At 34.4% G+C, this 22,125-nt stretch overlaps 1 pseudogene; it reads right to left on the minus strand.

The window, feature by feature from the left end:
* Window positions 1-19,916: 19,916 nt before the first annotated feature.
* Window positions 19,917-21,471, minus strand: LOC148190530 (protein IRX15-LIKE pseudogene; annotated as a pseudogene).
* Window positions 21,472-22,125: the final 654 nt, after the last annotated feature.

Genomic DNA, 22,125 nt, shown 5'->3' on the forward strand with positions numbered 1-22,125 from the left:
ATTAGCCATATCAACTATAGGCAGATTTTGCAACGCATGATAGAGAAAATGCAAAAGCTTTGTTTCAAAAAGGCTAGTTTAGTTAACATCTTCCAATGAAGATAACAGGCTGATGATGAAAGTTCTTGATACTAGCTTGTGAATTGTGTGTTCTGTTAATCTTTTAGTTTTACATTGTGTGCATTCATGATTTGGTAGAAAATTAAAAACCTATTTTTTCTTTGATATGGAAACTTCAAACTAAACTAAAGACTTAAATGATAATTGTATGTTGTTTCATCATCATCATTAGAAATCACCTGATAAACAAATTGAAGCTTCTTTAACCAATTTCATGATCATGTTTTTGAATTATCATTTACATTAACACTCATTTGCAAATTTGCATTTTCATCCTTTAGAGTTTAGACCATGTGGTTTTTTTCGTGCATCTGAAAGGCTCAACCTTTGACTTGGTCACAAAGGTGGTTTATTGATGGGTGCTTTCTCTGGAGTAATAGGATTAAGTTGTGACTCCTTCCAATACAATTCAATTTTGTTTTTTTTTTTGGCTTTTATCTTTATTTTCTTCTATGTCAATTACTAAAATGGCCAGCTCTTCTTTAGTTAAGGGTTGGAAATGAACATGAGATAGACTTGAAAGTTGATAACTTTATAAATATTTTTGTTATGTTCTCTACAAAATGCAGAGTTTGAGCTATTGGGATGACTTATCAAATACTACTATTTTATTTTAAGATGAAGTAATCTCTACTCTATGTTTTGACATTTATTTTGTAGAGCTTGTATGTTTTGATTCATTTTATATCTTGTTAATTTTTGCCTTAAGTGTATTCAACTTGGATGTTTTTGTTAGTTCTATAAGACATGCAATTAGACGTATAATCGTTATCAACTTTAGTGAAAATGGGGTACAATGGAGGATGTAATTGCCATTGAAGGATTAGGAAGGAATATTTTGCTTCCATTAGCATGGGTTATTGGCTTGTTATTTTTTCGAAAAAATGTGAGAATTATTGTATTTAATATTTATTACATATATGATTCGTTTGCTATCTTTTATTGATTTTGAGCACATGGATTTATGTCTCCTGAGCAATAGAGCCATTGACAAATAAAGAATATTTTCTTGATTGTCACTCATTGTTGAAATTAATGAAGTGTACAAATCTTTCAGGATGACAAAGTTTCGAGGCTTGATGATGCAATTGAATACCTTATAAAGCTATAAAGGTTGAGGGAAGGATAAAAGAGCTGGAAGTTTAAAGAAAATTGTTATAAATTTTGTAGAATGTCTATAAGATTAGTAAAAGGTATTAACTTTTAGAATATTGTGTTTCTTTAGAAGCCTCAGCACTCTGGATCCTGTATTCCAATTATTTTATGTCATTAATTTGATATGGTATACATGAGTATTATTTGAAAAGTTATCAATTATTATTTTTATCATTATTTTATATGTCAATAATATTTCTTTTATGCGAGAATTTATGTATTATTAAAAAATACAAAACAAATAAAGAAACTCTAATAAAAATATATTTAAAGTTAACTGTTGAAATAAAACTGGAAAAAACAAGAGATTAAAATTTTTGTAATAAAGTAGTTGAAAATAAATTGGATTTTAGACCTTCAATATTCACTAATAAAATAGGTTAAAATCCAAAAAAAAACATTAACAATATAAATCAAATACTAAAAGTCATAAAAGGCTATGGCAAACCTAATTATGGATGTTTTTGTGGAGGGTAAAATCTCCGTAAATTGCAACCAAAACCTTCATAGAATATTCATTTTTTTAGTGATATTCAGAGATTAAACAGACACACACACTTAAGTCATAAATTAAATAACTTAAGTCAAAGAAAATATTAGTCTATTTTTATTTAAAAATAAAATCCAAATCTAAAAAGAAATGAAGTTTTCAATACAAACCAAAAGATAGAGCACCTGTCTTTTTACACAAGAATTACCCTTAGATATGAGAAAATAGAATAGCATATTTGAGTTCAAATCTATCTTATGATTTAGTTAGTTGTTTGATCTCTCTATATTTAGGTGCATGATCTTTACTTATAAAAGAATATTCTTATTCTTTTATTTCTTAATTAAGTTTTAATATTTGTTAAATAAAATATCAATTTTGTTAACTACACTCAATGGAATGTAGGAAGATGACAAGTGGAATGTGGTGAGAGAAAGGTAGTGACAGGTAGAGGAAAGTGGGGGAAGAAAAAAAAATGAAAAAAATCAAAGGAAATTCCAAAGTAAAAAATAAACTAACTTTTGATATGTGATACTTTCGAAACAACATTAATGTTAATTTAACAATAGAAAATAAATCAGTCATAAATATAGAATCAAATCATTAATTAATTAAGTCATATATTATCCAACTTACAATGTCAAGAAACCCTAATATTATCGCTTAAGGAAATAATTACGTATCCTGCTATATATATATATATATATATATATATATATATATATATATATATATATATATTTGTTGTTATTATTTTCTAATTAGATACATATATAGTCTAGGTGTATATATTATTTAAGCATAGTATTTGTTTTGTTTAAAGATGCTAAAAAAATAGTTTGACATACTTTTTGGTCACTGTCTCCCCCATCCCATCCAAACAATTGAAGACTATTAGGATTAGGATAAAGAATATACATATGTATGATTAAGTTTATGATTAAATTTATGAATTAAAATTTAATCGTAGTTAGTAATATTTTATGAAAATATTGAAGCGTTTTATTTATGATTAAAATATCGTATGAGAAGTTCTTAGTTCACACAAATGTTCTAATGTCAACTCAAATAGCATTGGTTGTAAAATCCTTGTCTCAGTCCCTTACTTTGTGGCTGTAAATTAAGAAGGTGGTTGGTGTTTGATGTTTGATGGTCACACACACACATATATATATATATATATATATATATATATATATATATATATATATTATATCAATAGTCGCATCTCATTGTTTACTTTTGAAAAAGCTTGGAGAAAAAAAGAATAATGGAGCACTTATATGTGTATAAAAGTTTCTAGGTTTAATTGCTTCCTTTGTCCCCAGTTTGGTTGAATTGTGTCAAATTCATCCTCATTTTTAAAAAAGTTTCATTGTCGTCCTCACGTGGTATAAAAGTGTCAATTGAATCCAAACATAGAAAAAATTTGTGTCAAAGTAGTCATTTTTCCTATATATCTGTGTCTTCCTTTCATATGTCACTTCTCTGGAGCTATGAAAAGCCTTAAATTGGATAAGGTAAAATGAATATCTGTACTTGATTGTATGAAAGGAAGACACAGAGATATAGGAAAAATGACTACTTTGACACAAATTTTTTCTATGTTTGGATTCAATTGACACTTTTACACCACGTGAGGACGACAATGAAACTTTTACACCACGTGAGGACGACAATGAAACTTTTTTAAAAATGAGGATGAATTTGACACAATTCAACCAAACTGGGGACAAAGGAAGCAATTAAACCAAGTTTCTAATCATAAAACTTTTGTCAACAAGGAAGGAATTTAAAGTTGTAAATGGTGGGTGGTTGTTGAGCACTGCAGAAAACATAGTAAGGAGAAAGAGACCAAATTATTAAAAATAAAAGGACATAGACAAATTTATTAAAAAGAAAAAGAAAGAGACCACTAGAAAAAGAAAGAAATATGGACAACGAAAATGAAAATAGGTATTATGAAGTCTATTTTTGCGTGACGTGGCTGGAATGTCACTCATTTCTTAATAAGACTTATAAAAACTAATTGGAAAAACTAGTTAAACTCTAAAAGACTAGTAGATAATTTTAAAGATAATTTATTAAAGTGTAAGTATTTTTTGAAATTATTTGGTGAGGTAATTAATAAAACATAAAATAGTAATAATTTCATTATGTTAATTATGGTAATAAAAAAATAAAGTGTAATATAAAAACAAAATCAAGTCTTAATATTTTGAAATATAATATAAATTAAAATACAATACTATTAAAAAATATTTTTCATGAGAGATATTTGTGACAATATTAACGCATAATACACTATAATAAATTTTATATAACATTATTAAATTTATAATGAAATTTAAATAATAAAATTTGTAATGGATTTTTGTGATGAAACTAATTTTTGATAAAGATCCTGTTAAAAAATGTTAATGTTATCCGTTAGAAAATTTGTTGTGACACATTTATTACAAAATTCCGTCATAAATTTAAAAAAAAAAAATCACTGATATTTTTTGTGACAACATTTATAACCATCACAACATTATCATAAATTTTGTTATATATTAAATTTTTCCATGTTTTTTTAAAATATATGAAAATAGAAATTTATATAAAAGTCAAGTATTTCTTTTAAATGAGAGTACGAACGTTTTAAGTGGTCAAACTTCAATAATATAATTTTGTTTGAGTAACATTGCTCAAACGACTAAGTAGTTACTTAAGATGAAGTGAAAATTTTTTTTCTTAGTTTTTTGTTTAAATAATAGTGTTTAAGCTTTGTGCTTAAGTGATAAATTATTAATAGAAAAAATATTTAAATTGCACATGTATAATTTGATTTTAATGTATTAATTGTGGTTATAGATATATGCTGGTTGATTATAATTTCACTATTCAAAAATGCTTTTTTTTCTCTTTGATAAAGTTTAATTTTATTAAATGTTGCAAAAGATAATAATATTCTAATTGCTTCTAACATTGTAACATGAGCATAAGTTTCGATGTAATTAATACTTTCCTCCTGAGGATAGTCTTTTGCAACAAGTCTTGCCTTATTTTGTATTACCTTTCCATCTTTGTCTAACTTGTTGCGAAAAATCCACTACGCTCCAATGATGTTCTTGCCTTGAGACAGCTCCACGAGCATCCACACATCATTTTTCCGAAACTGATCCAACTCAGAAGATCTAGAATTATAAAGTTTAAATGTTGTAGAAGTTTTAGAATATTCAAACATAATCCCTTCATCACTCTTACAATCAAACTTTCCTAAATTATCTTTGATATTCAATATGGAACATTGAGAAGCAAAAGGATGGAAATATGATATATTAGGTTTTCTATTCTTCCATAACTCATATGGTGTTTTACTTAAGATGAGTCTTATATAAACTCTATTCTAAATATAGCAAGTTGTATTGATTGCTTAAGCCTATAAGTGTTTCGGAGAGTTAAATTCATTTAGCATAGATATGGTCATTTCTTGTAAAGATCTATTCTTTCTCTCAACGAATTCGTTTTGTTGTGGCGTCCTTAGAGTTGAAAATTTGTGTTTGATGTTAGGGTTTTTGCAAAATTTTTAAACTAGTTCATTTATCCTCCGTGATCACTTCTGATTGAATTAATCATACAACCTTTTTCATTCTCTATTTTCTTACAGAGTTTATAAAAGCCTAAAAGGCTTCATCCTTATGGACTAAGAATAACACAAATGTCCATATAGAAAAATCGTCTACTGCCACAAGCCCATAGCCCTACTCATAAACATTGTGAAATTGCATTATCTTTTATAAACACTATGCATGAGACACTTTGAGCATCTACTTCATCTAAATCTATCTTGTACAAGTTGCCTTGTATATTTGTAGTAAATACCAATTGACCTAGGTTGTTTAAGACTTTGCATTGACCTTTTTCAAATATAACATTGTATCCGTTGTCACACAATTGGCTTATGCTCAGTGGATTATGTTTCAGGTCGTCTACCAATAAAACATTATCAATAGAAGGAAAGGTGTTTATACCTATCTTTCCAATGCCTGTTAGTATGCCTTGTTGATTTCCTCTAAATGTTATTATTCCACCCTTCCTGCTCCTGAGGTCTCGGAATATAGACCTTTGACCTGTCATGTGTCGCAAGCATCCACTGTCAGGTACAATGATAGGGGTCTCCTTGCGATTATCAAGCAGATCTACAAGAGACATAATTTTATTTTTAGGTACCCATAAGTCTTATTCATTTTTCTCTTTTAAAGGTTGGTGCATGATTATAGATTTTCTCTTTAAGTTTAATAAAATAATCAGTTTTGGATTTCGATGTACTCTAAGTAGTATTACCATTGAATCCTAATTAGTTATAGAAGCCCTAGACGTTCATTTCCTTCAAACATTCTTTTTAACCCTTTATGTAAGGTGTCATTTTTGTGTTTGAGGATTTTGATACGTTTAGCTTCTCCAACAATTATTGTGTTTTCCACTAGATTTTCATTTTTTAAATTGGTTTTTCATGTTCTCTTTTCAAAATATTTAGTTTCCATTCCAAGTTGCTACTTGTTCTTGTAAACCCTTAACATCATCGGCAAGCGATATTAGTGTATTTTTCAAAATGTCATTTTCTTTTGAAAGCTTTTTCTTTTGTTTTCTTGCAAGTTGAAAAGATTCTGACAATTTATAAGAATTTGACAACAACTCATGCTAGGCTTCAATAACAAAGTGTGGGTCAGTAAAGTTTACCTCATCGTAAGAGTCGTCTGATGAACATTCAACGTTATCTGCCATGATGTAGAGACTGACTTTCTCTTCTTCCTCATCAGACTTGAGAATTCTAGATCCTCCTAAGTACTCATTAGTGTCGTTTTCTAACCTTGTTTGGGAAGGTGAAATTTTATCTTTGTCTTTTCTAGGTCAGGAAACTCAAACTTGAAGTGGCCTGACTTCTTGCATTCATGGTAGACGAGAGAACCTTCCTTTCATTGATAATTTCTAGAGGTTGACCAAGGCATCTCCCTTTGAACTATGTGTCCTTCTTTCTTCTCTATAGCGAATAAATCTTCCTCGAGATGAACGATAATTCATCTTCTTTTTCTTCTTCTTCCATGGAGTCTTCTAGTCGTGGACTTTCTAAGGGTTCTTCTACCTTAGGGCTTTTATGGGAGTCCTTCTAGTAGCTTATGAGCTTTCAACGTTATCTTCTTTTCTTTTCTTATGATTCCATCTTGTTGAAGCTCCCTCTCATAAACTTTTAGGATTCCTACAAACACCTCTAAGCTCATCCCATCAAGATTTTTTGAGGTCCTTAGGATACTGAGTTATGGTCTCTATTGTCTAGGGAGACTGCAAAAATTTATTCAATATTATCCAAATTATCATAAGTTTTACCGAGCGATCTTAGTTCGTTTAAGATCGTTTGAAACTAGCTAAACATGGCTTGGATTTTTTCGTTGTCAAGCATGCAGAATAACTCGTACTCCCGAGTTAGAAAGCTTAGCTTGTTTCTTTTCACTTCACATGATGTAACACCCTAATTGAATGCCACATGTTGAAAAAATAAAGTACAAAATTTGTGAAATGTTTTTTCAAAAAAGATCGTGGTAGAAGCAAAAAACCTCAATTGTTTTAAATTTCTTACATCACATTAATTTGAACCTTACATGTCTTAAAGAAATAAATATTCAAAAAGTAAAAGAACTTTAAATACAAAAACAATCCCAACAATAATTATTCCTCGTCTCTCTGTCACGCTACTTCAGTCTTGCCTTATCTGAACACCATCTACTATTGTACAAGTATGATCATTGTGGTGGAACCACAACCAGCAGGGTAAGTACCAAAAAATATAACATAGCATACGACACAAAAATTATATTATCAAACACAGACTATATCAATCATTACCACACAATACATGATGGAAACCCATTTACGGAAATCCATTCAAAGGAGCAAACTTAAACTAAGGCTAAAAATGGAAGTAAAAGAAGGACTTTTAAAATCTCTTCTAGTTGTTTTTCTCTAAGTCTTAGAAGGATTCTAAATACTTGTAATTCTTATTTTTTGTATGATGCAATAAAGCTATAGACCATGGACCAGCCAACCAAAACTTTGGAGCAACCTTGGAACATTTTCAAGTTGCAGTATTGGGGCCGCTCACACTAGTCAGGGGGCAGTCAACGCAGGCGAACCACATTCATCAAAACAACCTTCTCTATCCAACCACGCCTAAAGGCAATTAGGGGCGCTCAGCTCCAGCGAAGTTGCTGATACACGTTTGTGGTTATGTTTTCCATGTGACCTAAGCATGTAACTGTGTTTCATTACAGTTGTACTATCCAGCTCAACTCCTTTTTAATTTTGGAGGGAATGTAGCTCAGATTAGGGGCTCTCCTTCACCTATACATAGGAGAGCCTAGCCATTATATTACTTCACTTTTGAGCTTCATGATATCCTGTAGAAATCATTCCAACCTCTTTTACTCTTAAGTCATTCTCTAAATTTTGAATTCAGCTACTCTTTTCTAGCTTCCTTCCTTGGTAGGAAGACCTTATGAGCTTAGAGGCTCTAAACACCACCATTGCCTTCATCAAACATTTTCGTGTCATTGGATTCCATAGCACCAAACTTTCATCTGCTACTTCTCTAGTCATTAGAGAGTCTTCGATTGAAGCCTGAAGCTACCTCCATCAAGTGGTATTCAGAGTTATGGTCGAAGCACGCTTCAAAGAGCTAAGTCTTTCTTCCAATTATTCATTCGTGTTGTGTTGTTTTGTTTTTGTTTTAGTTGTGTTCTCTATTTTCATTTTAATTTGAGTTTTCTGAGTTGATTTCATGCTTTCAGTCATTACTTTTTGTTTCCAGTGTGTGTTTATGTTAATTTTCATATTTCAATCGTTGAAATTTGTGTGCAGAGTCATTCTTGTGCTTAATTTGTTTTTGTTTTGTCATTAATAATGTGCTTAATCTATGGTTAATGCAATTTTAATGGTCTTTAGTTCTTGTTAATCAGTGTGGACCTGTCAGTGATTACTTATGCAATTTATCAACCAAAGAAAGGCAAGGATAAATAGAGCAAAAGCTTAGTTGTGATCAAGTTCAATTCTGTTTTGAACATTATGTTTTGATGATTTCTGATGCATTATGATATGTTCATGAGTGTTTATTTCTATTTGGATATGTTCATACTAGTTTTGAATATTGTTTGTTGTGTGTGAGGTTATGCAAACCATTTGAGCCATGAAATGCCTTTGCATAGCTTGGTTGCTAAACCATAAAACACCTTACTGTTTTAGTCACTTTATGAGCTTTTCATCATGCTCATTCCTTGCAGTTCGAGTTGGAGTTTTGATTCTAATAGCTAATCAATTACAACTAATTCTAGTGTATTTACATTTCATATAATCATTTCCATTGATGTTCTAGCTTTTAATTCATTTAAACTCAAATTTGGTGGTGTAATTGAGCAAAATTCTGCATAATTGGGTCATCATAGGTCATTTTTCGTTCAATGTTTTTTTATGCTAGTTGACAATTGTAACAAGTCTAAATTGATGTTTAAAAGTTAATATAGCCATTCATTTGAAGCTAGAATGACCTGTATGCAAATTAGTATGTTAAACCATCCATTTTGAGTCATTTTGGGAACTTGCAAAGTGATTTTGATGTGCAGTTCTGTTTTAAGCCGAAATTGAGTTCAAACGAGTGTAATTTGATGAATTGAAACTATTGAAATGGTTAGCAAAGTGTCAGAATAGCTTGTTTGCAAAGTAGTATGCTAATCCATCAATTTTGAGCCAATTTTGGTAAAGTTTGGTTTTGAGTCAATTATGAGTTTGAACATGTTTAAATTCATCAAACAATGTTGTTGAAGTGGTCAAATTTACTCCAGAACTGTTGTTGTATCATTTTGAGTCACAAACCACCAATTTTTGGATCTTTTTCTTGGTGTAGAGTTGTAAAACAGAAACTATTTTGGTATTTTATCACTCAAAATATTTTTGGATTGTATGAAGAATTGGTTCTGTTTAAAATTGAACAAATGATTAAAAGAAGCATTATACATATTAACAAAAAGCTTTATAATTGTGCAATCTAGTGAGCAGCTTCCAAAAACAAAAAACATTGAAACTGATTTTCATTGAGGCATTTCGTCAAACAGTGTCTAATTTTTATCAAACAGTTTCGAAAAGGCTTAGTTTCAACTTGCATTTTGATTTCTTTTTCTTAATATGTTCTAGAACCTTTCTAGGATAATTGTTTGCCTACTTCATTTCTACACCCTTTTTCATCACTTTTATCTCTTTGGCTTCTTAAGTGTTTATTTTGGAACCAAATTCTGGTGTTGAATCTGATACAGCCAACTAATCTATTTGATGACTTTTGGTTTATTTCAATGGTGTTTTGAAGTCTTTTTTTGGAGTATTCAAGTTGTAGAAATCTTCCCCTACCAAGGTAGCATCTTAGGAAGTGGAGAGGGAACTAAATTTGGAACGAAGAAGTGGTTGTCTAGTAAGCAAAAGAGTGGCATTCCAACACCTAAAACACCTAAGAAAAAGCTTGCATCCAATCTGATTGAAGAAGCAAACACAAAGGGCTGAAATTTGAAGCACATATTAGTTTTAGGCATTAATTCAAGTGAATTTGAGCCTCCATATCACGAAGTCTTTGCTGTTTTAGAGTAGTTTTTGTTATTTGGTCAAGTGACTTGGGAAAATTCCCTTGGTGCAATACCAAGTTCACATTTGAACATTGTAATAGTTTAATCTGTGCATTAATGAGAAAGTGTGTCAAAGGGCCCTAAGTGTCACTTGCATTTTCACTTAGGATCGTCTATATTTTATTTATGTTTTCATTTATATTATTTTGCTTGATTGCTTGAATGATTTCTATGTTTTAAGTCTCGTGATATTTAGAATAACATGCATCTTAGTTTAAACCTTCCTTTGGTTTAAGGAGCATTTTAATTTACATTTGAAAATTTTTGAAAGATCTCTACCTAGAAGCTTAGGTAAAGATAATCTAAGGAAACTCTGGCTAGGAAGAACTTGGTTATTAAGCTTGTCCATTTGTGACTCATCTCTCCTTCTTGGGAGCTACTTAAAACAACTTTATCGCTAGCTTCTCTTTAGAAATTCTTCATCTAAAAACAAGAAAATTTATCCAAGTTCTTGAAAAATTTGTGAAAACAATTTCTAAACACTTCAAAATATGAGTCAATCTAGTGTAAGACTTAACCATGATAACATATAATTGAGAGATGAGCTCCAACAAACCAGGAGAGAAATAGAGATGAGTGAGCTTAAGGACATGTTTGCCCAATTCACTGACCGTTGATGGATAGCAAGTCAAAAATCAAGCCTCGTGTGTCTTGCGTTCGGCGACCTTCTCCAATTATGGCTACCATACCTTTAGTTCTCCATCATCTGTTAGGGGAAAATTCTTGGTTTCTGCCATTGGTTCTATCTTGGCATCGCTCCCTACCATGGGGTCAAGGTGTCAACTTCGTTCGTTCAATACTATTGGCACTAAGCAGAGGATCCAGGAGGCAAGGTAGCAATATAACACTACCTTTTCGTCTTTTAATCCCCATGCACTATGTTAATGTCCTTGGAGGCCATGGGGAACTTCATTGCTAGATGCGGCATGGAGACTATAGCTCCTAGCATATTCAACGATGGTTGACCCAACAAGATGTTATATGAAGTACTAACATCTATTACCAGATACCAAATCGATATCGTTTTTGTCAATCCTCCATCACCGAAGGTCATATAAAGGTCGATGTACCCCTTGACAGTACCTCTCCCCAAAGAAGTGGTACACAGCCCATCATAAGGCCTAAGTACATCTTCTTCGCAACTCTAACTTCTTAAACGTCTTTAGTAGAGGATATGTACTGAAATCCCCTAACCATTTTGCAGATAGCAAAGTTCTCAACTTCCATCGTTATGACAATCGGGTTGTCCTAGTTTGAATCAACCCTTAGGAAATCTACATTTGTAAATATAATTGGTGACATCCTCTTCCTCTGTGGGTCCGGTAACAACATTAAAAGTTTGGACCGCTCTCAAATGCCTCTTCCTAGTAGAGGAAGTTGCCCTACCCCTTGCGAAACCTCTTAAGATGGTGTTGATGGTGCCCCTCAAGGGGGCTTATCATTATTGTCTCCCCTATCATCCCTTCTCACTGGTTCTTCCCTTTTCCTTCTCTCTCCACTTCTTCCCTCTTCCATATGATCATTCCTCTGGTCATCATACCTCTAGTATCCAGACTGCGAACTTCCTTCATCATCACGACGACCAAAGCGCTTCAAATGCCCAACCTGGATCAACTCTTCTATATGGTCTCTCAATACCGCACATTCGTCAGTCGTTTGTTATTATTACGATGAATTTGCAATACTTGGTCATATCAACATTAGTGGATTGGCAGACTTCCTAGGTGGGGGTATAAGGTTGGCTTAAAGGGCCTCCTCTAGGATACGAAATCTTGGTGCATTCAATAGCATGAAATGTGCGAACTTCGGGGGCCTACAATCCCTAGGGCCTGATACTGCCTTCTTCCCTTCCTATCTGCACCTGTTCTTGTATTGTTCTACCTCTTCCAACCTCATATAAACGGCAACCCTCAAGCTCATGTCTTGCATGTTGTTCGGAGGGTCATATAAAGGTCGTTAACAAAGGGTCTTGGTTGCAGGTCGTGACCATATAGGTAAGCATGACCTCGGGGTTAAAATTTTTCATCTTCAAGTCCACCTTGCTAAACAATCTATGAAGGCCTACAAAGGTTTATCTTCTTCTTGTCGAACGTTAAGAAGGGTGAAAGAAGTAAGGTGATAGTGACATTTCATTGTGAACTGAGCAATAAAATTTGGGTTAGGGTGTTGAAACAATCTATAGAATATGGTGGGAGGTTGATTCATCATTCTAAGGCTGCCTCTTTTAAAGTGGAGGAGAAATTCTTGCACATGACAACATCGTCGGTGGAACAGAGGCTGACTGTGTCATATACACAAAGATATGTTCATAGGGGTCGGTGGTACTGTCATACTGATCTACTATCAGGGTTTTCCAGTGTTTAGGCAAGGGTGTCTCCATGATGTTGTCCATAAACGAATGTTGACGCCTCTTGATGACCTATATTGGGCGAATCAATCTTGGTACTAGAGATACTCGTTTTCTCCCTTGTGAGTTGGAAAACTTTGCAGGGTCCTTAGAGTAGACACCGCGTTGTCAGCAATTTCTTTCTCTCCTTCCAGCCTCATGTCCTCATTTACCTTCCTTCTCAACCGAACATTCTCCTCTTGACTCCTCTTGCGAAAATCAACAAATTTGTACTACATTTTGGCTTGGTTTGCCAAGATAGCAATAATGTCAGCCATAGAGGTACCAATTTCACCAGTAGTCTTTGTTCTTATGGACACAATTTTCTCTAGTCCAATTGTCTTCACAATACGCTTCTACACAAAGTTCTTCATTGAATATCACTCGATCCCACGAGGGCACCAATTGTTCTTTCAGGACCAAATATATCCTACAAAGACCTCTCTTCCATAGACCATCCTTTATACCTTTAGGTAATCATCTTCTATTACCTGCTTCCCATCCTCCAACACTTCAAACACTACTACAAAGGGGAGATCCTGCAAAAGGTCATCTGACGCTCAAGTCAATAATTTAGTCAAAGCTTTGAAATCAAATATAAATTAATGCAAAAGGTGAAAGTAAATTACCATTAATGCAGTATTTATAATGTTTTTACCTTGTTGACCAATGGTTTAACTGGATGGACCACACTTATGTTGGCTTATCAACTGTAAAAATTACTAGCCTAGTTATCTGTTTCAGGCCCAATTACTTGTTTTAGGTCCAACCATGAGCTTTAACCATTAAATAGTCCATCCATTCTCTTAGTTAGTGGGCATATGTACCAAATATCAAGACTAGAGTATTCGATCTCTAGTACCCGATATACGAACATGTTTTAAGGTGTTCTTATCTAAAATGGTCAAATGACCCCTTAGTCCAACCCGTACATAGTAGAAAAAAATTAGATATCAAGCAAATAATATTTTATAAAAGGGTTAAATATGTTTTTGGTCCTTTAATTTTCAGTGAAAATTGGAATTAGTCCCTCTTCAAAACTTTGCACTAATTTAGTCCTCAAACTTTAGAAATGTGTGAATTTAGTCCTTTTAACCAAATTTTGTTAACTTTATTTGATGTTTCAAACGCATTTCTTAGTTAACATTGAAGCAAAAATGTGTCAAAAGATGTAAACAACTTAGATGTTATCATCAAACGCACTTGAAATATCAAATAAACCTAACAAAATTTAGTTAAAAAGACTAAATTCACACATTTCTAAAGTTTAGGGACTAAATTAGGCCAAAGTTTTGAAGAGGGACTAATTCTAATTTTCACTGCAAGTTAAGGGACTAGAAACATATTTAACCCTTTATAAAATAAATCAACTCATATTAAAATTTTCATATTTATTTTTTTATATGATGTTTCAAATTTAATTTTAATTTATAACAAAAATGTAATTTTTTAAAATAACTTAAAGAACCTAAATATGTATTACGGGGCCACAGGGCAATACTCTCCTACACATCTTACGTCCCATTTATACAATTTTCAAATTTATTTTTATTTTCAATATAAAACTAAAATATCAAATTTTCTTTATTTCTCTAATGGGGAAAATCTTTAAAAACATATTTTGATAGGATATAACGTGTATGATAGGATGAAACAAATTAAGGATTAGTTGTTAGTTAGTAGGTTATTAGAATGAATGAGGTTTCCTTTATATATCTGGGGGTCCTGGTATGCGAGACACTTTTGGGATAATTTTGTAGATTGAGCTTTAGCTCTTTGTGAAAGGGAAACCTTTGGAGGAGAGAGTGCTCTCCTATTTTTTGTGTTCTTTTCAGTCTATACAATAAAGAATATTACTCTTCTTTCTGTTTTCATTTTTAGGTTCCTAAAAAATTGGTTTGACTTGTTGGATATAAAAAAAAGGAAGATATTGGGGGAAGAATCAACATAATTGAGAGGTTGGTCAGCGAGCAAGGGAGGGTGATTGAGGAGCTAAGAGATGAGCAAAAACTCAAGGAAATGATTGGAGTTCTTATGAAAAACTTTAAGAAGTCAAACAAAAGTTCGAAGGGTAACCAAGGGTTTGTGAATGAGGTAACAATAGGTATTGATGCTAAGAAAAATAGTCTGCAATACATCAAGAAAGCAAAGAAACCCTTGAATGGAGGAGAAAATTCAATCAACTAGGAGGAGGAAAGAGAAAATGATACCATTAACAATAATGGAACTAGGAAGGGTGAGGAAGAATCATTTTTCCCATGGGTTGAAGGAGTGGAGTCTGAAGGGAAGGACACCCAATGTCAAACAACAAGGGCGGTAGATGGTTTTGAAGTTCAGAACATCAAAGGATCAACAAGGGTACACCCAATAGTCAATAACATGGAATAAAATGTAATCCAAGGGTTTAAGACCTGGCAACAAAAATCCAAGAACCTTTCTTGGGAAGATCTTTCTAAAGCCCTTTGTAGGAATTGTTGGGGTAGAGAATGCAACACCATATTTTAAAAGTGTGGGGCTAGAAAACAGAGAGCCATTGTTTGAAAATGGGCAACAATTAAATAACAAGAAAGGGTGGAAGATTACATACAAGAATTTGAAGTGGGAAACAACAATAAGAGTGAATTTTGTTATGCTATTGAAGTTCCGCCTAGTAATAATACGCAACATGATGGTTTATGAGACTTGGATATACTTTAAATCCATAAATATATTAGCATTCTTGAGGAGGGTGGGTTTGATTTCTTGACGCCAACGATTGGTGGAAAAATTCATCCAAGAATTCAAGAAATTGGTGTCACAAGCATATAAAATACCAGAAGATCAATGGCAGGGATATTTCTTTGCAGGGCTGCAATCTAACATTCACAATTGGTTGCCACAACAAGATCTAAAGGACTAATTAGAGATATACAAATTGCTCTATTTGTGGACAAAGGCCAGCAATGAAGAATCACACCCTCTGTAAGGAAGAAAAAACCAAAACAGAAGCAGATTTGTAACATAAAAATATAGTATGATGGAGGAGGAAGGGGATGCAACAATAAAGAGAGTTGAAGGTGGCGATGTAGCCAAGGAACAATTTTTCCCAAAATCAGATTTACATAATATGAATAAGAATTCATGGTTGAACTTAGATGTGATAATGATTGGAACATCAAGGACATTGGAATTTTGGGATTCCACATTATTGGGTTCTAAATCTTCCTACACTTTTTCACCCTTCACTTTTATTTTTCTCTTAGTCTTTTTTTATGACCTTTGAAGCTCTAATACTTGCATTTCACATCTCTGTCTCAAGGTCCCAACCTAACAAAAATTATATCAGATTTCTTTGATACCATAACAAGTAAATATCAAAGCAGCTAACTTGTAACTGATTGGGATGAGAAAAATGGGAGAAGAATAATATACCTGATGTTGGAGAAAGTGGGTAATCTTTGTATTCGAGGACAGATAAACCTCCTAAAGAGAGAGGAAGAGAAAATACTTTTACTTGATTCCCTTAACAAAACTTACAATCTATATATATATAACCAACCCTTCTAATAATATTTCCTATTGGGAGGTTCTAGAACTTTGCTGATTCATTAACTACTAAAGAATAAAATCATCCTTATGACTCACACGGGTTTGGACCTCTCACTGCTAATAATATTTCTTGGATTGGTTACTGCAACAATAGCCTACCCATGAGATTCAACCTTGTCCTCAAGGTTGTACGAATTTCAGCTCATCCCAAATTTTCAAGAGGTGTCATCAGTGTATTGACCCAGCCACAATGAAATTAAGTGGAAGGTGATCAACCGCAGCTGGGGGAGGATCGACATGTGGCTTCAAACTGGAGCCCCAATGCCCGACAAGGCATTCAAGCAAAGTTGGGTCGGATTCGGGTCATCAATGGTAACGGGCACTACAAGATCTGGCGGTTTAGGTTCCATCATTGAAGCATGCAAAGAAGAATCGCCTGAGTCATAATCCTCTTTAGCAACCAACAACATGTAACGTGTTGGGCAGCGATGGTTAGGTGAGAATTTTGGTCGCAATTGAAACACAAGCCATGCTCACGTCGATCAACCATTTCTGTCTCGGTTAATTGTTTAAAGCGTGTGTGCGGAGGAGGAGCAGGTAGAAGAGGTGGCAACTGTTGTGGAAGAACTGAAGGAACCAAAGATGGAGTGAACGGATGGGTCACCGGCGGCAATGGTCTTGGAAGATCACTACACGACTGAACTAAACGAGTCAGATCATGAAATTTTCTCATGAAGACGAGCTAACCCAGAAGCTTGAGAGAGCGTTTGAGGCTGTTGAGAAAGCACTCACGGCGGATTTCCGGTTTTAACCCAAAAATGAAGCAATGCAAAATAAATTGGGGTTACAAGTCAACAATTTGGTTAGCAAGAGCCTCAAAGTCACTTAGATAAACAGCAACAGAGGAGGTTTGAGTTAGCTTGAAAAGCTTACCCCGAGGATCATCGAAGGAAGTGGGCGCGAAACGGGTCTCTAAAGCTTGCAGTAATTGTGGTCATGAGTGAATCTGTCTATTGCGGTACATCCACTAAACCACACAAAAGCAGGACCGTCAAGGTAGAAAGATGCGACGGTGATCCGTTCTTCGGCCGGTGTGGAATGATAATCAAAGAATTGAGAGATCTTGAAGATCCAGCCATGGGGGTTAGAACCATCAAAGCGGGGAACATCTAGCTTGAGAAAATGGCGATGAGAGGAATGATTATCAGGTGAGGAAAATGGGGAAGGAGAAGGAGGTGGAGAAGGAGGGCGATTTTCAAGGGCTGAAAGGCAAAGATTCATGTCATCCATTTTGGAAATGACAAGGGACATGTTATGGAGCATCTCATCCATTTTTTCTGACTGAGTCTTACGAACAGATTCAACCATGGTGGAGAGAAGACAACGAGAGCACCAAAATGTTGGAGATAGTGGGTAATCTCTGTATTTGAGGACAACCTCCTAAAGAGAGAGGAAGAGAAAATACTTTTTACTTGATTCCCTTAACAGAACTTACAATCACACACACACACACACACACACACACCACACACACACACACACACACACACACACACACACATATATATATATATATAACCAACCCTTCTAACAATATTTCCTAATGGGAGGTTCTAGAACTTTGCTGATTCATTAACTACTAAAGAATAAAATCATCCTTATGACTCACACGAGTTTGGACCTCTCATGCTAATAATATTTCTTGGATTGGTTACTACAACACCTGAGCACGTAACTTCAATACTTCTTGATTCAAAGCTTATTTGTTTTCTTCAAACTATCAACAATACTTTTTGAGAAGGAAAGCTCTGATGTTGTTGGAATAGGTGTAGCTGAACGAGGGGGACTTGGTCTTTTAGAGAATGGAGACACATACCTAGAACTCACTGCAGATAGCGTCAACACAGGTCTTGGAGCTGTTCGCTTCAATAATAATCATGTGGCCGCCATTCCCCAACAAAAGGTCAACGTCCTCCACTAACTTAACAAAATTTTCACAATGATATTGAATATGGTGAACTGATTGTAGAAGGATACTGGTAAGTGGATTGTTAGCTACATATATATTCTTAAACGGATATTGAGATCCGTTTGTTTTTCAATGAAGATCGATATCTGTTTATGAATCCAACACATATTCACATCCGTTTAAATATTATTGAAGGGTAAAAGAGGAATGAGGAGATGCAGGAGTCAAATAATGGTGGAGGGAGTAACACCCTTATATAATTCGTGTGATATTTTTGTGTGGATATGATGGTTGAGGCCTCTTCTCGGCTCATTCCGAACCCAAAATATAAATTTTAAAATTAAGAACAACGTTTGATTTGTTCATATTTCTAACATTTAAATAATTGTAAAAAAGTAACTAGTGTGTGCGTTATGCTTAAAAATTTTCTTATTTTAAATAAATAATGCACTTCAAAATTTGGTCCGTACAATATGCTGTTTTGCTTACAAAACCAGTGCTTTGAGAAAAATATTTAAAAATAATCAAATTATTGGCGTAGTCTAAAACAAAGAATGAGGCTGTTCTGAAAGATATTTAAAGTATAAAATAATTAAACTTCGAAATAATTGGTAAAAATAAATTAATGCATACAAAAATATGAAGGGTCAAAGCAAATTGACACAGTGAGGTACGGGCACTCTCCAGTACAACTCATGTTCCACGATAACAATAATTTTAGTTTTCCTTTGCATTTTTCAATATTATATATAATATTAAATCTAAAAGTAAAAGAGTGTATCATCGCTGGCAAATTCTGACCGTACCACCACCGACACTCAGCCATAAAAATTCTGACCGCTGTTGGGCTAGCTGGTAAGAAAAAACATCTTTAAAATATTCACAATGTCATAAATGAACTCGTATCACATGTGACAAGACAACTCTCAACAAAACTACGAATACCAGATCTTAACCATTATTATTAACATTTGTACAAAATAGTTGTAAGAATTCATTCCAACTTCTTTTCTTCGCTTCCTCCAGTCGTTCAACTCTTCGTTTTCTCCGATTGTCTAACTCGTCAAACGTATATCTCTCCATTTATGGTTCTAATGCAAAAAACACTTCAATATTGAAATTAAATATGCTTCTAAACTAGATCTTAAAACAATAATCTCGTATTTTTAGATTTTATAACCATCAAATCCATTAACTATTATTAACTATCTATTAATACAGTATATTTTTAAACAATATAACTTATTAATTATTCATTAATATCATGTATTTATATTTGATATAATCATTAAACCTATAAATTAACTATTAATGTTTTTCAACTATTAATGTTTTTCAACTTACCTCCTAGTTGTGTTGCCACAGGATTGGTTGTATAAGAAGAAGTATTGGTGGTTTCAGTCATAAGCTGATCAACTGTATACTGTTAATCATGAACAACTTCTCACTGTACAGTAAAAATTTAATTCAAACCCAAATATTATATAGAAATAGAAATAGAAAAAAAAAATCCTGAGACTCAAATTAGGACCAGAAATAAAGGACTTTATTATCCGAGCCCGCTCAATTGAATTTTCTCCCTCCTACCGCCTGCAACTTCAGATTTAGACTTATTAATGGACCACACAGAGTTATATTATATTAGTTCAGTAGTATAATTTAAAATAATAAATTCAAAAAACTCCATTCATATTCCTCGCCCTTTTTTGGGGAGAAAAGCATGCCCTACATAAAATACCAACTTAAAATACACTTTCTTTCTTTTAAAATATATATATTTATATAAAGACCAGAAAAAGAAAAAAGAAAGAAAAAAAAAAGAGCATTTTACAGATTCTCTAAAATCACAAGATAATCCTAGTCCTCTTCATCGACACCCATTGACGACGGCAATGACGACAACGAGGAACTCGAGTTTCTGCAAAACACGGCGCCTTCCACGTTGTGAACTTCACTAGCTACAAGAAAGTAACCCAACGAATCCACCAACTCAACCAAATTCTCTTGGCAGAGAAATTCGTCGCTGAAAACCCTCTCCACCTCTCTCCCAAAATCATGGACGAAGACGTGAGTGTTGCCAGCCTTAGCGCTCCGGGCGAGAACCGCCGCCGTGAAGATGGCCGACATCCGCCCGGGAGCCTCCGGAGAGTACCCCCTGGGCCCGTCGACGAGAATGACGTCCCACGCAACTTGATAAATGTGGTTGGGTAGATCGTTGATGGCGAGCTTGCATTCGGAGAATAAGAGGTTTTGGACGGGCCGGCAGTCGGTCTGGACCTGGGCACGGGTCTGAGAGAGAAGTTTGGGAAAATCGGAGACTTTAGTGGTGAACTGAACGTCGTAGGCTTCGATGCCGGGATTGGACTGCTCGAACTTAGAGATGGCGTATTCGTTCTCGTCAAGGAAGACGGTGCGTCCCTGGTGGTTGAGTGCGGCCCAGAGGAGAGACTCGTGGGTGAGACCGAAGACGAGGAAGTTGGGACGTGGCTTGAGGAGGAGGGCTTTGGAGAGGGCGGCGAGCTCCGCGGAAGACATGGGCTTGACGGAAACGTTGGAGGCGGCGGCGTAATGGAGGAGCGCTTTGGAGACGGAGGGCGGGAGAGTGGAGAGGGCGGCCGCAGAGGTTGAGGCGGCGGTGGAGGAGAAGGTTGTGGTGATGAGGGTGCAGGTGAAGAGTATTGTGGATAAAAGGAGGAAAAAGAAGAAGAGGGAGAGGCGGTAGGATGAGAAGATTGTTGTGGCGTTGGTCGGTAGAGGGCTTTGTTTGTGAAGGGAAGGGTGGAAGAGTATGAGCTTGGCGTTGTTGGAATTAGTCTTCATTTTGAAGGAGAAGAAGAAGCGAAGGTGTCTATGTTTCTTCAGTTGTGGTGGGAGTGAAAACAGAAATGAGTTGAGGAAGGTACATTGAGGTTGGGAAGGGACAGAGGAATCGGGGAGTGGATTATGAGGGTCACACGTATCCCCAGACTCCTGCCATAGGTTGTGGGAAATGTAAATGCCTTGGTCCACTCTCTCTTTAATGTAAACTCTACTAACAATATTTTCAAAATACTAAAGACGTGGAATAAGATAAGGTAACTTTGAAATGTGATCTGAAAATGAGTTACTGACACGCATATCGTGCTTAAATGTCACAAAATTGAGCATATCAACGTGATGGCCGGCAAAGAATGGAATAATTATCGTTAATGTAGGCAACATTTGGCATAATCAGTATCTGTTAAAAATCATATCCACTACCTGACTGATAACTACGAAGTGCCGCAAGTAAAGCGATGTTGATGGCATTGACCAAGAACTTCACATTCACATCCCAAATCTCGCGATCCTATATAGTTTGAGAGAATTAGGGTAATCCTATTGATTAGGAAACAAACACATTAATAAATTAAAAATCCCCTGATTACGACTTGAATTTTGAATTTGATTATTGTTATTGCGGCAATCAAGGGGAGCTTTAGCATATTCTCGTTAGAGATCTTATGATAAGTTTTTGTTTGTTTTGTTCACGTTTATCCTAGCAACCTTTCTCCAAGCACTATGTCCTTTTACTCCTGTGTTTGTTTCACTTCAACTTTAATGGAAGGGTGGTCTTTATTTCTAAGTCACATACTTTCACCTTTTTCCACCGCTTCACCTTTGTTTTCTTCTTACTTTTATTTTGTTTTATGTTTCAAAGGATCTTACTTTAATTATTCATAATTGAAATTTTCTTTTGAAGAGGTGAATTCAACGGTTTCTATCTTGAAATATCATCACGTATTGAGAGCCAAAC

The sequence above is a fragment of the Vigna umbellata genome, unplaced genomic scaffold, assembly GCF_029865625.1.
Source record: "Vigna umbellata cultivar VRB3 unplaced genomic scaffold, Vumbellata_1.0 scaffold_821, whole genome shotgun sequence".
Classification (NCBI taxonomy): Eukaryota; Viridiplantae; Streptophyta; class Magnoliopsida; order Fabales; family Fabaceae; genus Vigna; species Vigna umbellata.